The 16,600-nt window shown below is 42.6% G+C and overlaps 1 non-coding gene across 1 annotated transcript; it reads right to left on the minus strand.

Moving 5' to 3' along the window:
* Positions 1 to 7,724: 7,724 nt before the first annotated feature.
* Positions 7,725 to 7,831, minus strand: LOC138496830 (U6 spliceosomal RNA). Its single transcript, XR_011278298.1, has one exon. It is a non-coding gene; the product is annotated as a U6 spliceosomal RNA (small nuclear RNA).
* Positions 7,832 to 16,600: the final 8,769 nt, after the last annotated feature.

A 16,600-nucleotide genomic window follows, 5' to 3' on the forward strand; every position in this document is an offset into this window, starting at 1 on the left:
TTACTTTCAGGAAAAAAAAAAAACGAAATGTTTTTACCAAGCATGTTTTATTTTTGGCAAAAGGGTGAAGTTAGTTTTGTGCTATGTACTTAATTTGTTTCTTTTCTATTTGATTTAGAAAATTAACATTATTTGGTCGGAGGTTCCGGGATCAGAGGCCACGGGAGACGATGGAGTCCTGGAGTCCCCTGGATGAAGACCAAAAGATGCCTGCCTCCAGGTGGAGGTGAAGACAAGATAACCAGAATGCCAGAAAAGATGACTCCTATGGATCCAAAATTGCCAAGATGAAAGTGTACTCGAATGAACCAAATGACATCGCTGGTCGGGACATATCAGAGGCGGACAAGAGTCCTGACATATGGAGTTCCACGTATTTATTATTTTAATTATTTATGTTAATTTGTTATATTAATAATTTGTTTTAGTTAGTTGTTTTATTTTATTGTTTTTAATTGACTTGTAAAATCGAAATTTAGAGTAATGCCACTTCCACTGAGAAGGCAAATGTAAAACATTTTGTAAACTAATGAACTCAGATGAATACTGTGTTGATTGCAACTTTTTCATTGATGCACATGAATATTCATTTTGTTGGATTGCTATATTGTGAAAAGAAGAAAAAGAACAAGTTGTTTTTGGGAATTGGCTTGGATCGTAGCCAAGTTCTAAAAACAAAAGGAGGATATGTAAGGATATTTGGCGTGTTACAGCACAGAGTACGGCACTACTGCACAGGCAGCAATTTATTTTTTGATGCAGCACCACCACATGGGTGTGGTGCATTGCTATATGTGTTGCCAGAGTAACATGGACATATAAGTAAAGACAGGCTATTCAGTCAAAAACGATTTTTACATATAAGATGCAAATCTATTTTTACAGTTAAAAGCACACATGTGCACATTCAAAAATGCACACTATTTTTCACCTGAAATGCCTGTTGCAAGAGACACATTTGAAAATTAATACCTAACTTTATTAATAGCTAACCTGACTAATAAAACTTCATTTAACATAACCCACTAATAAAAATGTGTCTCCACTGCAGAATTAGGCCTACTCTAAAAGTGAACTTTTAAACGCACATTCATTTTTTTTTCTCTGCTGCCCTGTCCACATAACTACAGGAAGCAAAGAGCTCGAAGGAACAGGAAATCAGTTTGTTACAATCTTTATTGTAGAAATGAGCCATTGTGTAGTGAGGGAGGAGATGACATGATTGATTCTGATTGGAGCAGCGTCATAGCAAGTATCATGCTAGAGGCTGTGATTAGAGTTTTGCTGGGGAAGCTTGAGGAGAGGGGGAGAACAATTGAGATCTTGCAGAGCTGGGAGAAGGACCTGTTTCCTGGCTGAAGCATTCCTGCTGCAAAAGCTGAGAATTCCAGGCAATAACCCCGGTTTGAGAACGGCAGACGCTTGTTTTCACTGGGGTTAATCTTCAAGGGAGCCAAATTCAGAAAGAGAATAGCCGGAGAAAACTCATGCTGAACAGATAAGGTAATTACAGAAGTGTGGGAGCTGTGCGAAAGTGTGCAAAACTGTTCCGTCAGTGTATTCGAGGGAGTCCCAGTCCCTTATCAGCATATTTAATGTTACCAATTGAATATATTCTCGCAGTTCTCTGTTCATTTTATCACAAATAATGTTGTACCATTTCATTTATTTCTGTAAAAAAGGGTTAAACTGTGTTTAAAGGAAATTTCTATAATACACAAATATCTGAAAACAGATAGCTAGTGTGTATTATTTCTCTCTTTCATTTTGCATGGAAAAAGGTTTAAACGTGGGTAGATTTTTAAACAGTGCAATTGTCATTTTAAAACAGATGTGTGCATGATTATATTCAGTATGGACAGTTGTGAGTGACTGTTTGTAGCATAGCTTGTTGGAGGTACATGAGCCAACGGGAAGAGAGACTCTCTGGACATAGTTCCATACCGTATATAAGGTAGTGGAAATTACCACAATAGCCCATGGTGGCACACAACACTAACACTGAAAATGTGGTATCCCTAAAGTGTAGGCCTGAGGTCTCTCTAGTGATCAAGAACAATCTAGATAAAAAACAAGGGATGTTGGATATTGGGGCCACAAATAAACCAACCACGCAAATTATCGCGCACATTATCTAAATAGGTCTGAATTCTGAAATAATGCAATGTATTATTGTTATGTGTGACCCAATATGAATACAGAGAGTGATTATTGCTAAAGGTATTTTGGCGATAAGAAAATACCGCAAAGCCCCAAATATCCACAAAATACCCAACAGTCCCCATTTCGAAAACCATTCGGCATTCCCATTTGAGCCCCCATAGGGCTCAATGGGAATGGGGAAGGAGCTAATAATGGGCCCACAGTAACAAAGTGGTCAGGAGTAACATTAGGACTAGCACGTTATCTAATTGTCCAATTGCATAACAGCAATGTGGGGTCTTCCTTAATGCACCACCCGTGTGGAAATTGTGTAATATACAAGTATGCTATGACCAAACGTGAGGTAGATATTGACCTCGCCTGAACATGTAAACAGGAGGTTCTCACTGTGTAGAAATGACATCTGCCCTGCAGGAGTACAGGGATGAGTAGAGGCTAGAGCTCCCACTCAGCCCACGCACTTCTACAAACCAAGAGCCAACACAGTCATAAAGGTAAGACTGGCACAGCTCAGAGATATGTCATCCTTCAGACTGGATATTGTGCATATCAGTATTAAGAACACATGGAGCCACAGGTGTTAATACACCTTTTGTATATCAACACAAGACAAACATAGATACACACACTGAATTTGCACTTGATGAATGCTCTTGTGGAATTTTACCTTCCTACTCTATTAATCACTTATGGGTTTGGATCCTATATATATATTTTTTTTTTAATGAAATACTTGCTCAAATAATCCATCTAAGCAAATTGAAACGCCATTTTTCACTTCTCCCATGATGGCAGCTGCCCTGACAGACCTTGAGGAACTGCAATGGTTTAGACAATGCATGTCATGTATTTTCCTCCCACAAGATGACACCTGATTAGAGTGCGTCTTCTGGAATCGTGTGCCCACAGTCTAGTCGTTCAGTTTGCCTTGCCACGTAACATGGATGCTTGGGATTTACATCTATCAGAGTTTAAACTTGGTGAAAGGAAAGATGCACCTTGGCATGGACCTTCGTGAAGACATCAAACGACACACCGGTGACTTTAAGAGAATATCAACTTACATTTTTCTAGATACTGACTATAATGGAACTCATGCATCTACCGTCCTCAAATCACCAAAGGTTGCATTAGAGGTCCACTGCCCTATTCCCACACACAATGCATAGACACAGTGGCGAAAGTGCTGCTGCTACAATCACATGCCTTTGGACCATAATTAAGTAGGTACATAAATTACTGTGTTGATCTAGGTTAACTTAAAGTTGTATAAAATAATGTGATATTAGCCCATGAAGGCTTGAAGTATACAATACTAATATAATGGTTCTTATTTATTTTTAGAAAAAAAAATCCCATGACATCAAACATGATACCCGGATTGTTAAGATTAAAGCCCTGTGGAAGGCTGATCCATAAAATATAGATAGCAGCAGTCAAAACCTAAGTAGGATAGCCTTGAACTAAACCATGTGAAGCATATATATGGAACTAAATCGTTGGAATGTCACATATCTACGATGAATGTTGAGTTTACAATGTGGAATTGCTAACCTTTATCATCTAAGCTTTATCTGATTTTATTCCGACAATTGATTCCTTTCTTCAATTAACGATTAAATGATCACCATTTTTTAACAATAGGGGGATGGGTTCATATCCGGTGATGTGATTATATGTATGTCTTTTCTATAGGGGGGATAGATATTTTAGCTAATGAACGTTTTATGATCAACTAATTGTACATGACAAAATTATTTTTCAATGGTTTAATTATATTTCTGCAAATCTAGAATAAATTAGATTGAATTCACCTATGGTGACTACATATTTCTTGATGCTGCTTTAAGCTGTGCTGACACTTGTTCTTAACTATATCAGGTTCCAATAAATGTGTATGCAATAGTCGCTGACCAACTAGTCCCGGATACAGTTTGAGTTTTTGGGTGACCCACTTTATATATGTTTCTGACAGTTCAGAGATATACCTCCTTTGCCTTTTGTGGAAATATGAGCTGAGAGAAGACCTTGCTCTGAAGAGGGGTGTGAATCTATTTCAGTAACAACTGATACAGCAACGTAAAACAGCCTACAATAAATGAATGTGCAATCAACCTTCTATATATATGTATACTGTAATCAACACACCATGTTCAGTAATAATTAAACTGAACAAAATGTAAAAACCCACCTCTGCAAAAGGAAGGCAGAATATGCAGCAATAGAAAAGATGCAGCACTCTGGGTAATGAGACAGAGTAGAAAAGAAAATTACAACAGCATAATGTTCAATGGATATATGCTGAGCTTGTGAAAGGGATTACAATGACCTATCCAGTCTCTAGGATGTAAAGATGGACACAGGGGGCACATGTCAGTCAGTAATACCTTGGCAGTTCAATAGCATCAAACCAGGATTCTCAGCGTAGTTTGCAGTTTCTTTTTGCTTTGAGGATGCAGCAGTTGCGATGGTGCAGCAGCAGGCTTGCTTAGAGTCTGTGCCAAAAAGAAGGTAGCTATGTTCTTGAAGTGTCTACTGGAGTTGTACAGGTCAGGCATTTACCAGGTTTGGTCAACGGTCAAGGTTTCACAGCAGCAGAGCTGGTACCAGGATAAGCAGGTGAGTTGATTAGATGCAGAGGCTTAGCGGTTGCCGTTCAGGGGACACCAGGGTCAGGTTGATCGACAGGAGTGGCAACGAGGAAGCCGGTGCTTTGAACTGTGACCTGAGCAATGCAAGGCAGCAGTACCTCATTGGCTTTGTGCTGAGGCAATGACATGCTTCAGTTGATGAAGTGCAAAGGTGAACAAATAGTGGTTCAGAGAATGATGAATGCCAAAGGAAGCTTCAAAGGGTCCTGGAGGTTTGCTCAATGGCAAACACACTTGAATCATGTCTCGCAGCATGTCGACATCAAAAACACAGGGATCTTGGCTGTCCTGTTTTTTCCGGAGCTGTGAGTCCCACTCCAGGGTCTCAAGGGACAAGTTTAGTCCTTTTCTTTGGCTCTCAGAGGGCAGGTTGGCACATATCATTTGGGGTCCTGCAAAATGGTGAGGTCCCAGGTAACAGGGTGGCTGGCAGAGATGGTGTCTTGTTCCAGCAGCAGTGTTAATCCCCAATGGTCCCTGAGGATAGTTAGGTGACGAAGCACACCTCTGACTTTGAACTCCCGCCTTCATCTCACAAATGGAGGACTGCTCTCTCAGCAGGCTCCACCAGAATATTCTTCCTGGGTTGGATTCCAGAGATGATTCAAAGAAGTGGTGTGAGACCCATTATTTTAAAGGTAAAAGTCCACAGGTGATTGGACTAAAGCTAGCCAGCTTTATTGTTCTAACTTCTGCTCTTGGAATGAGAGAAACAAGATGGCAGAATCCTTCCCAAACTGCACAGGGCACTCCCTGGCTACAGCATCCCTGCCCCCTTCCCTTCTCAAAAGAATCAATGCCTTCAGAAATGCAGCACCCTGGTGTGAGCCCTAGACCTTTGTGAATGGACATGCCCTTTGATTCCTGTTCCCAGCCCAGCCTCATATGGAATATCTGTCCCTAGGGAAAGGGTGTTACCTTCCCTTACAAAGAAACAAAGGCGGGCAATCCTGCAAGGCTACAGTCCAGCCAGTGGGCAGGTAGAGCCTTGTCTGCAATGAATACACATCAACTTCCACAGCTGTGCCTGCCTCACAGGAGATGACACATGTTTGATATCAAATTGGATGTGGCTATAATTACCATAAGTAGTTTCATGCACTATGCCTTCACCTAGGCACAGCTTTATTCTTACAGTTTACCCTGCCACCATCATGAGTTATTTATGATCATCATAGTTTTGGTACAGAGATGCACTTCTTAAATGCAGCAAGTGCACTGCAGAGAATTGCCTGTCATTGCAGTTGTCAAATGTGCAGCTGTGACCTCTGCACTCTGTGCCACTGATAGAATAGCTGCTGCAAGTCAGGATACTGATGCAGCAGGAAACACATATACACTATGCTTTTGGCCTGCACGTATGCAAGGGCAAGCTGATCAGCAGATTATTCTTTCTGTGTTTTAATTACCCCAGTCATTTTTATCATTTTTTAAAAAGTTTGGTCTTTCACACCATTTGGTGTCTGAATTCTTCTCTTTGTGGCCTGGGCCGTAATGGGCCGTAATGGTTAAACCAACCCTGATTAGGCCTATTCTGGTACCTTTCAAGAGATTGATTTATATTTGTGTTATCTCTAAATTCATGTGACACAGGAGGTGGAAAACACAGAGTGACCATCCTTTCACCATGGTCGACTCGTGCTGCTGATTGGTTACATTGGCGAGGGACATAATTCATATTTTGTCTTTAATTTGGTGGGACTTTTCCTCTATGCTGCTATCCATTTTCAATCAATCTATCCACATATCTTGGTCTTTCTTGATGGCCATATACCATTGTATTAGGGTCAAATCTATTCTGGGCCCCCAGTGTCTGGTATGGGCCATTGTACATTTCATTTTGATTGTTATTTAGACCTGACATATCATGGGAGAGTTACCCAAATATCTAGGGCTAATGTAAGAATCCTTATTGTTGGGATCAATGGATAAAACATAGGATTTTGGGGTGATGACCTGTGTGGAGGCATAACCCTTTAGCTAGGTGTCATGTTGTTTCTTGCCTGAGTCTGGAGTGATTCACGCAGCATCTTTACAGATATGAACTCCAGAATAGCTTGGGCGGGTTCTTTAGACTTTGATTTTGTCTCCTTATTCTTAGGTCCTTCCTCTCTCTGATCAAATATCACTTCATGTAGTTTGGTCCCCTGATCAATTATCCATTCTAGCAGTTTTTCCCTGTCAAATTCACAAATTAACTGGGATACAATTTTGTTTTGGAGTCCATTAAAGTATGCAGTCTTACATTCTACAGAGATAGGGTTAAAGGCCATATCAAAGCGTTAAAATGCTCTTTTCAAATGTTGAAGGTAATAGCGAGGGGACATATCTGGCTTCGCCATAATAGTGTGAGATGCTTTTTGGCATCTTGCATAGACTGATAAGGTGAGAGTTGATGTCTAACCTCTTTCTCAAAGTCCACCCATGACAAATGTTCCTGTTCATTGAGACCATGAAAGATACTAGCAGCTGCTGAATCTAAGGCTAGGTGAAAGTACTGTCTATGTTGTTCGCTATGGAGGGCTTTACATATATTGTGAATGGTTTCTAAATGGTCTTCCATGCAACAATCGCCTCCCTTTTTTAATGGTTTAGTCTTGTTAGATTTAATAATTTTGATAGGAATACATGGTGCATTCTGGTGTGTTTCATTGTGTCGCTCATTTCTGTTCTCTTGTTGGCCAGAATGATTGTGAATATTCGCTGGTCATTCAGACCCCATCATTGGGTTATAACCAGGTCTAGCCACATAAATAGCAGTCAGTACATTGTTTCCTTGGCCAGAGCTGTGATTGAGTCCAGTTGAATTAAATGTAATGGTCTCTCACCTTCCCCAAGACATGAGATTAAATATTTGCTGTTCTTTTTTTTTTTTTTTTTTTTTTTTTTTTTTTCTTTTTTTTTCTTTTTTCTTATATGGAACGCTTCACGAATTTGCGTGTCATCCTTGCGCAGGGGCCATGCTAATCTTCTCTGTATCGTTCCAATTTTAGTATATGTGCTGCCGAAGCGAGCACAAATATTTGCTGTTCTAAGTAATTGCACTGTCCATAAAGCTGTTCTGCATGATGACAGAGATTAGAATTCTCATACCTGACCTTTTTGATTATTGGTTGTAATTCATTGATTTGTGCCTGACAATGATTAAGCGCCTGTTCCATAGCATGGAATTGCCTATCTTTCTCACTGTTATCTTCCCTGAGGGTTTGTGTTTCCAAAATAGCCACATCTTTGTCTTATCTTATTTCATCTAAAATTGTTTTTAAGTGGGTTCATTTTTGCTCACTTTCATTAAATTGTTTCTCTCTCTGAGATTATTGAGTAGCAATATTGCTGCATGTAGCTTGCAATTCTGTGTCTAGCTCCCTCTGCTTTAATTCTGATTTTAATTGCTGCACCTGATCACATTCATTGCCCAACTTGCATTGCAACTCGCTAATAACTTCTCTGTCATTCCCTTGCATCCTTATGGACCTATGTAACAGGAACCACAATTTTGTGCATAATCTGACGATGCAGTTTTTCTCCTCCTTGCGTTCTGGTGCTTGGAATAGCCTCAAGAGGTACACCTGCACAATGCTTCCTTCATCAAAAAAGTGTTCAAATGCCTCCCGTTCTACCTCTGTGGTAATTCTCTTTCCATATTGGCACATTTTCTGATGACCAAACTGTATGGACATAAAGCTTTGCCTCATGATAGTTTGCCAATTCAAAAAACTCAACCTGGATTTGGGACATGTTGAAACTTGTATGTGAGTCAAATGAGCACACAGTACTGCATTACCTAACATCATTAATTCAATTAATGATTGCATGATATGGTTCTGCTTTAGAAAGCAAGGCCACGCCTAGTTACTGTTCTAAAGTTTCCCAATGGCGAACACACCAAATATGCTGGATATATTTTACGGTTATACCTATTACTTTGTGGTATTTTTATTGTGGTTTTTTGTGATATTTTTATAAATATATCGTGGTAACTCATTGAAGTATTTTTATGGTGGTGAGACTAATTTCAGGATATTGCCTGATAATTGTTTATACCAGGGTCTCTAACAACACACACAATACTGGAATTGATACACTATGGATGAACGGCTCATGTCCCCTGGTGGTATCAAAATATGCCTTTTTCGCCAAGTTTCAACAATTGTAAAACAGTCAAATTGAAGCACTGCACATTCATTCAATCTCTCTAGCTAAACAGTTCACAACAGTTACTTCCCTCTGAGATATTTCTCTTTATTAATAACAAGGACTGACTGCAGCAAAAATGTAACAAGACTACAAGTTACTTTGAAATCTGTTGTTTTTATCATAATATAGAAATATGCAAGTGGCACTTATGCCCACATTATATTTCACAGTACAAATACCTTGAATCAGCTTTCTGAGTTTTATTGGTGCTACGTCTTTTCAACTGTCCTTAGCAACATGGCACTTGGCAAGAGAAATACACTTTGGAACAAGAAAACAATGCAAACTTTTCATAGATTAAATGCAGGGTTACATACACATTTAAAAATGGACAGCACCTAATATGAAATGTTCTACATAGCCTTGACTAACTTACCCTATTCAACACAGCAGCTCCTTACTTAAACCCATATTTACCTAGAATGTTGGTGATGTTTCTGATTCAGTTTAGCATGGAAGTCTTTATCAACCTTTCCACCTGCCTCACCCAGGATTGCTCAGATAAGGACTGCTACAGCATCAGATGGCCTGGCAGCACTGCATTCTGTCTGCCTAGTCAGCCTCTGTTACCTCATCTACCGGTGCCCAAAGATGTCTGCCCATCCTCCCTCCGAAAACACATTTTAATGACATCCTCCTGTCACTCAAGGGAAACACCTCCCCTTGAGCAGATCATTGCATTGAAAATGGCACGTGATTTCATTGCTCGATACCAAAAGATACATTTTTCCTTGAGCTTCCTGCTTCAATACAATGCCATGTCTCAGTGAAACAGATCTTTGCATTTTTTTATCACCATGTGCAAATTCAGCCTGCACGTTTACTTTCCCATTTTAAAGAGCATCATGCATTTTCCAATCGGCCTTCAAGCTATTTCATTATGGAAAACTTGCACTAAATGTTATTAAGGGATTCAGTTACATTTTAACTGGGGTTCGATTAGTATGTTGATTTATATTAGTATTATGTTTTGTGCAGCTTAGTCCATTGAAATATCATCCTGAAGCAATATGCAATTTCAAGCATGTGCTCTGTACATTGGCATCTATTTAATTCTGCCTGAGACTCACACTCTTGCGTCCAGGAATTAGTTTCACCCCTTGGGCCCCTATTGCAGTTCAAACCCACTATAAGATGTGCATGCTAAAATGATGAAGCTATGGTTGAAATGTAGAGACTCACCACCAAAATTCAGAGCCACCCACAGGAATGAGGGACACAGGGACTGTTGCTAACAGTACAGGTGCTTCCATGAGAAACATGCCTGAAGGAGCCGGTACTCCTGGCATGTCAGACCTGCCGGAAGATCCAGCCCATCAGTAGATCCGATCCCTGCAGGCATTCCTGTTGCCTGGTGGTTTGGAAAGGGTGCCAGTACGTTCCTACTGGCAACCTTATTTCCAGATCACCAGACTTAGAATGAGGCCCAGTATCTTCAACACCAGGTGCATTTAAGGACACAACATTATTCATAGCAACAACTAAAGGGGCTGCCTGAGGGAGCAAATGTAACCAGATGTAATTAGTAGTATCCTTATGGGTTATTGTGCACCTATCCTCTGCCTCCCCAATGAACACCGCCATCTTCGCTTTTACCATTGGTGAGATTTATAGTCCCAAAGAGACAATCCTTTAACCAAATGTTGCCCACAGTTTTCCTCCTTGACCCAAATCCCATGCCATCGCAGCCCTCATCAGATCTGGGGAACTGATCCAGAGCCCTACATGTTGCCTTTGAAATACCAGGGAGATAGTTTGCTTTAATGGAATTTGTTTTTACCCTGATATTCCCCTTAGGTGACTCCATGAATGGGTTTGCAGAAAAGGCACTACCCTCAGGTACACCCAGTCTGTTGTAATTTGGGCAACCCAGGTAGCTGAGGTGATGCCAAGTGTACCAGGATTAGATGTGATGTCACACGTTTAACGCAATGACATTGGAAATGCCCATGACACAAACAACATAGCAACCTATTTGAAAAGTAAAACAGGCCTGTGCCCCAACATGCAGGGAGACTCACATGACCTTAATCGGGAAGTACTTTGTGACTAGCAATGATTGCCCAAAGTACATAGTCCTTTATCCAGAGATGTGACCTTCTGTTGGATGCATTCAGATTTTCAGTAAACTTGGCTGCTGTGTCTTACCATTCCCTTAGATCTTAAGATCATTTTCTTGATATTGGATAGACACAAGCACTGCTGATGAGGTCACCCACCCTAGATGTTAAACATGGCTCTCCAGCAACAGTTTTGAAAAGAATATGTTGAAAGATATTATGCACACTGGTACTGTTCAACACAGCTATATGCTTCATGTTATCTCTCTCTCTCTAGATAGAGGCTTCTAGACAGAAGGAGACACTCCTATAAGCAAGAATTCACTATAGAGAAGATACTAGGACTTGGTGGCATAATCAACAGGGTGTTATCAATAAATGGTCCGAAAAATAATTTAACATTTTTTAGTACATCTTTTCAACCACACACCCACACACTTGTATTCTCAATTACAGCAAGGTTCAATATCTTTTTCAGGATGCTCATTACCACAGAAATTTCAAGACCAAGATCATCTCATTACGGCCTACCGGCTCAGGAAGAAATTCCTGTAACACCAAGAAGGAATGGAACATGTTAAGCGGGTCAGAAACCTTGTATGTTCATCTCTGGATCCAGATAACTCGTACATTGAGAACCCAGGGAGCATCTTACACAAAGAAGAAGGGAGTGTACACAGGGTGAGAACCTGGACTTAATGGTCACGCTTGGTCTAGATCCAAGTTTTCAAACCTGTAGATCGCAAGCCACTGGTAGCGCTCATGAGGCTTCCCAGTAGCTCCGTTCATCAGACACCAACATTATCACTGTGCGTTTATTTTGGTGTCTGAAGTACATGGGTCTCTTCCCCTACCCCTCCTTCTCCTCTTGCTGCAAACCAAACAGTCAAAAGCTATGTGCACAGTGACAGGAGGGGCTGTAATGATAGGCTTTCCATCAAAATGGAGAAATAGAGCAGCAGCAGCAGTAATTGTGTTTTGCTCAGCGTGTGTGTGTGTGTGTGTGTGTAGAATAAGGCAATTGAGTGATTCCCAGATTGCAAGAAAAAGGGACCATCTAGAGGTACGTGTTGCTGTTCATGGTACAGCTCTGAATTATTTGTTTGTATTTGAAGATAATGAGTTTTCTGTTTTAAGGCAGTAGTACCTCAATTGTATTTAAGGTTGAGATGGAATTTGCAGTGACATATAATCATTTTCCCAAAGGATGCTGTCTGCGTTCCTAAAGAGTATGTAAACTAAACACAGCAATACATTAGCTGTTACAGAATCATTCATCAAAGTTGCTAATTATTTGATGAAAAACATATGTACTTTTACAGATGGTACAGTTGTGCAGGGTGCAGTGATTCCCATGACTAAGTCTATTGTGAGATATTTAAAAAAAAACGGTTGAATTTTTGTCTGCCATGTGAAGTGTTCAGTGAGATTCAAACACTATGTCGATGTGGGTATATGCCAATGTGATTGCTTAGCTCTGCAAATCTGCCTATTTCAGACATGAACTTCATCATACCAAAACATTGGTCTCTTTTGGCATCATCTAAGTGTTGTTGCTGTTTAAAGCTACACACCAGATTACGGAGCACTTGTGGATAGCATGCTGCATCACCCTTCACATTGAATGTCTCGGTTGGTTTCCTACATTCTGATATGTTTGACATTGTTGAGGAGACAGCTGCTAACAAATAATAATGAAATAAAGATATTTTTGACTTTATTAATGTCATGGTAAATGGATATGTTATTCCATTTCTATATAAATAGCAAATAAACTGTGCAAACAATCTTGGCACATCCCCATGCACACCACTCCTTCCCCCCACCCCTAGCAGCCCACGCAAGTAGTTCCTGCCTATTGGGCATTAACTTGCGGTAGCGTTTGCTAGCGTAATGGTTGGAGACCCCTGGTGTAGATTTTATATTGGCGGATCAGAAGCAGGAATCTCCTATTACTTGAGCAGCTAAGATGGTGCACAAGCCTCACCTTTTCCATTTTAGCCAAGTGAAAACTTCTTTATGTAATGTGGATTGGAACCAAGCATGTTTGATCCAGTCGATTTGTGCAAACACCAAACTTAGGCAAAAAAGATTTGCTCAATTGCCTGTACTGCTGTCAAAATGTGCCTGGCCATGACGCTATTTAGATGGTCCAGTCAAGAATGCTTGAAATTGCTGTCAGTTTCTGTAAAATAGGGAGCGGGCAAGGTGATCTTTCCCTTAGGGCTGTCCAATGCCAGGCATCGAGGGTCGGGATCCTGACAGGGTTTCAGATATCCTATCACTGTTTCACCGGCAGTTAAAACCCTAGGGGTCTTCCTTGATTCCTCACTGTCCATGAAACGACAAGTCAGTGCCATTACCTCCTCGGCAGCATCCACCACTAAAATAATAAGCGCGGTCAAACCCTACTTATCTACCAAAAACTGGATCGCAATAGCCAAGGCTACAGTCGGCATTAAGCTAGACTACTGTAATGCCCTTTGTAATAACTTGGAAGCTGAAGAACACCCGAGCCAGCAGGTAAGTTATTAAGTAGATTTATTGTAGTTCAATGCCAGGAACAAAACATTGGCATGTCCTTCCTAGTCAGCATAACTCCAACTGCCAAGCTTCGAACCTTCACACACCAACACTCCACTCACACTGACATCACTACATTCCATTCAGCAGTGATGTCATCCACTCAGCTAGTAAGCACATTACAACACTTCTCCCTCCTTTACTTTGTTGGAAACAGATAATGATCACACCTAAACCATCACCAGACAAAAACTCCTGCATATACGTGTGGCCAGCACGTAATGCTCCAACTAGTTACACCACTGGCGACAAGAAACTGGCCCCAGAGAACACCAAAACCCCGACACACCAAGGAACAGGAAAGTGCTCCACCAAAGGAGTAAGAACCCAATAAAACTTACATGGCACCCCCAAGATACTAACACTGTGCCAACACGTTGGGCAACTTGACACGTAAGTGTCTACCAAACCCTTATACCAAGTCCTACGCCCAACTCTACACCACTTCCACTCCTCCCTTTATAACAAACAGAGAGGAACCCAACGCATTCTACAAAGGGCTCACTCCTTCCAAAAACAGAACTGGACAACCTTCTAGAAACAAAATAAAAACTACGCACCTCCACCTGTTCCAAGCTGCCCCTTAGAACCTAGGTCCTGCCACGACCAGCGTCCCCAATAGATAACTACCTAACACTCCTCAACCCTCAGTGCACAAACATCCTCCCGTCCTAGTCTGCCCCCTAGGACACCAGGGCTGCCACCCCCGGGCACACTCCACACAGCTCAACAGAGCAACAACAAGCACAACAACGGAACAGTTCACCCAGCACCCCTAAGGATACCACAACACCACGACCAACCACCTGAACCAGTCACGCACCAAACACACAGTAACCACCACGGACCCATGGTCCAGCCTACTGCCACCCGCAGCACACCTACCACATACCGTGGACCCCTGCTCCAGCCTACTGCCATCTGCAGCACCTACCACACCTTGGACCCCAAGTCCAGCCTACTGCCTCCCGCAGCACACCTATTACATACCTTGGACCCCAGGTCCAGCCTACTGCCACCCGCAGCACACCTACCACATACCGTGGACCCCTGGTCCAGCCTACTCCCAACGCAAAACGCAGCACACTTCACACCGTGGACCCCTGGTCCAGCCAAACTGCAACACGCAGCCCTCACCACTCATCATGGACCCCAGGTCCAGCCTCACCTGCTGCACCCCAGCAGAACACCTCAATAACCAACCACTCCCACACAACGCAACGTTCACCTCACGCACCAATGCAAACCCCTAAACCGGATGGTTGGCATACACGCAAAACATTGCACACATTTTAAATACAAAATGATGTGTAAAAATGCATTATATCACGTAATTATTGGTAAAGGATAGCTGTAGGCGCATATAAATACACACAGCACAGGATAAACAATGCTGTTCACAAAGCAATTCAACCCGCAAGTGCCCCCACCCACGAGTCCGTACCCCCAATAATGGAAATACAACCTGCAAGAAAACATTTTAAGTAATGAACAGTTCCACCTGCAAAGAATCATTGGATGAGTGACAACATATGCAATTTAATGCAATATACTGCAGGAACACACTCAACTACTAATTAGCACACAAATTGCAATTTCTTTATTCATCCTCAACACCCAGCCATACACAACTCTTAGCGCGCGCATTCACTCACTCACACGGGCCCATGCACACGCTCACACACTACACACTACGAACCAACATAGCCAGCACAATGATACAACAATTCACTAAGATATCTAGACTGTTTACAGCCTGCGCAGCACCATCTCGAGTCACAGGGCACAGGCAATTCCCTATACCTGCCCTGACAATCCTGCATGAATATAACGTAAATGCCGCACTAAAGTCAAACCTGCAGCTTCAAGCAACGTTCGCCCATGCAGGTAAGTGCGCCTCACTGATGAACCGCATCGTCCATGATGTGTTACTGCCATGTCTCCACACCGCGCACAGTCGACGAAACAAAATGCTTCCCTGCGCTCCAGCTGACCACGCTGGAACGCACGCAGAGACCCAGGCAACGTCACCGTTGAGGAACGTACGACGCTCCAACCAACCAAACGCACGCGTTCCATCTTCCTTTGCTGGAACGCAGGCCCACAAAAAGGCCACGTCATCACTTCACCCGAGCTGCCGGCGAAGCAACAACACTGCCTCGCACGAATGGCCACGATTCCATGGAAATCCACTGCCCAGCACGCCTCCTCCGGACTCTCTCTCCTTGGACCACCGCCGCGGACCACTCGCGACAGCCGAAAGCTGGATCCGGACCCGCGCACTATGCGTCTCTGCCCAAAAGCTCTCCTGGCAACTCTGTCACTGGGCGCTGGGATCCCAGGAGTTAATCGCGGCGCTCAGATGCCGCTCGGGAACCGCTCGCTCCTCACCATGCTGGAAAGCAGAAGCCGCCTCCCTCTCCGAGGCTCCCGTGCTGGTACCAGCCACGTTCGAGCAGCTCACCTCAGGTTTTGAAGGTGCGGGGGCTCTGAACAGGATGTCTGGAGCCAGAACAACAACTCCTCACGGCTCCGCACACCGACCTGTGTGCCGTACGACTCCAGGCACTGGCCAGGCTAACACCAGTTGAGGATCTGCCTACCACAAACTCCACCCGGCAGCTTGGTCTTGACGACAGACACTCCTCAGATCACTGCACACCGAACTGTGTGCCGACTAGGACCTCAATTCAGCACCACAGGCCTGCTGAAGAAGGAATCAGCCTAGTCCAACAACTGGGGGCCCCTACTTGCTGACTTCCTCAAGGACATGAATTATATGGAGGGCAATGTTTCCTGGATCTGGTCTGCCCCCTCCACGACAGGAATCCCATCCTCGTCGCCAGTGTAATAACTTGGAAGCTGAAGAACACCCGAGCCAGCAGGTAAGTTATTAAGTAGATTTATTGTAGTTCAATGCCAGGAACAAAACATTGGCATGTCCTT

The sequence above is a fragment of the Ambystoma mexicanum genome, chromosome 10, assembly GCF_040938575.1.
Source record: "Ambystoma mexicanum isolate Mex_15411 chromosome 10, UKY_AmexF1_1, whole genome shotgun sequence".
Classification (NCBI taxonomy): domain Eukaryota; kingdom Metazoa; phylum Chordata; class Amphibia; order Caudata; family Ambystomatidae; genus Ambystoma; species Ambystoma mexicanum.